Source organism: Arachis ipaensis, chromosome B06 (assembly GCF_000816755.2).
Source record: "Arachis ipaensis cultivar K30076 chromosome B06, Araip1.1, whole genome shotgun sequence".
NCBI lineage: Eukaryota > Viridiplantae > Streptophyta > Magnoliopsida > Fabales > Fabaceae > Arachis > Arachis ipaensis.
Genome location: NC_029790.2, coordinates 134,662,737 through 134,664,989, shown reverse-complemented (window position 1 = coordinate 134,664,989; position 2,253 = coordinate 134,662,737).

Here is a 2,253-nt window from a genome sequence, read left to right as displayed (position 1 = left end):
CCTAATTCCTAATCCTAATTCTAGAGAGAAGTGGGAGCTTCTCTCTCTAGAAACTAACTAAAGCATGATAAAACTAAAATAAAACTCACTAAATAACTAGATGCCTTATCCCTCTTTATTCCTTGGGTTAAATAGCATCAGAAATGAGTTGGATTGGGCCCACAAGGCTTCTAAAATCGCTGGCCACGTTTGCATTAAGTGGGTCATGTGCCACCATCGGCGCGTCCGCGTACCGTGCGCGTGTGCGCCCCTATGCGCAATGCAACTATGACAAATCTTATATCGTTTTGAAGCCCCGGATGTTAGCTTTCCAACCCAACTGGAACCGCATCAATTGGACCTCTGTAGCTCAAGTTATGGTCGTTTAAGTGCAAAGAGGTCGGCTTGACAGCTTTCCGGTTCTTTCATTTCTTCATGAGTTCTCCAACTTTTCATGCTTTCTTTCTTCATTCCCTTGATCCAATCTTTGCCTCCTAAACCTTAAATCACTTAACAAACATATCAAGGCATCTAATAGAATCAATGTGAATTAAATTTAACTATTTTAAGTCCTAAAAAACATGTTTTCACTCTTAAGCACAATTAAGAGAGAAGTTATAAAACCATGCTATTTCATTGAATAAATGTGGGTAAAAGTTGATAAAATCCCCAAAAATCAATACAAGATAAACCCTACAAATGGGGTTTGTCAATACACACCCAACCATGCTGATAGGTCGCAAATCTTTAATCTCCCTTGCCCCAATGAACTTAAGTGCCAACGCCACCCAAGTGATGTTGGAGTCCGCCGGCAACCTTGATGTCTGAAAGAACCCTATCACTGCTGCCGCGAATTCAGACCCAATCTCCTCCCAACACCTCTTAATAAAATTTGTGTTGTACCCGTCACAACTTGGTGCCTTAGAAGATTCACAATCCCACTCAGCCTCTCTGATCTCCTCAACCGGCGGCAACGCCTCTAGACTTACAGAATCTTCCTGCTCTATCCTACCCACCAGACCGTCCCTGAAACCTACCATAGAAGAATTATCCTGGTGATATAACTCTTTGTAGAATTCTCTAATAGCAATTTTTATTCTAGCTTGATTCCTGACCAGTCTATCGTTGGTTAACAGTGTATCAATCCTATTATTCCTCCTTCTTGTTAAAGCTATGTTGTGAAAGTATCTTGTATTTTTGTCCATCTCTTTTGCTTGCTGAGACCGAGACATTTGTTTTTAATGAACTTCTTTTCTGACATACCACCGCTCACAGTAAGTAACTAGCGCCTTTCTTCTAGCCTCCATCGTTCCATCATACACCCCATTGCTTACCATATCATCAATCTTCTTAATTTCTTTCTCAAACTCCGTAATCTTCTTGTCCATATCTCCAAAATTAGCCTTATGCCATCTTCCTAACGAAATTGTTAAAGCCTTCAATTTGTCTGTGAACTGGATCTCCCCCAAACCTCTCCACTCCTCAACCATTCTGAGAAAGTCTTCATGTGTAAACCAAGAATCTAGACTTTGGAACGGCGTTGAACCTTCCCTCTGCTTCATGTCTTCTACTATTACAGGACAGTGATCTGACAGCCCCTTGGTCCACCTCATATTCGAGTCTCAGGAAACTCCTTTAACCACTCCAAACTCACCAGAGCTCTATCTATACGACTGCAAGAACGTCCCCGAAACCATGTGAACTTACAATCTGTGAACGGCAAATCCACTAAATGCATGTTTTGGATCCAACTCTTGAATTCTTCTTGAATTCTTCTGCCGACCTAAGTAAAACATCAGTACCTTGCCTTTCGTCCATATGTACTATTTCATTAAAGTCTCCCATGTAGCAACTAGAAACCTGACATATAACCCGGTCATATAACTCAACTCCTCCCATAGCTGAATCTTCGCATCCCTATCATGTGCACAATAAATCAAGAAAAAAACATAATTGAAATTACTCTTTACCAAGACCCCTTCAACACACAACCATCTCTCCCCCTTATAATAATTATTCATTTTAAACACTAATTCATCCCATATTAACAAAAGCCGACCTGATACACCATCAGAACCTACAAATTTTCATCCCACACCATCTTGCCCCCATATTCTTGTAACATCAAATTTGGTCACAACCTGCTTTTTAGTCTCAATCAAACCCAACACATCTAAAAATTTTAAATGATTTTTAGCTATCTAACCATAATTAATAAAAAAAAATTGTAACATATATTATACGCATATTTTTCTATATATAAAACCATAAATT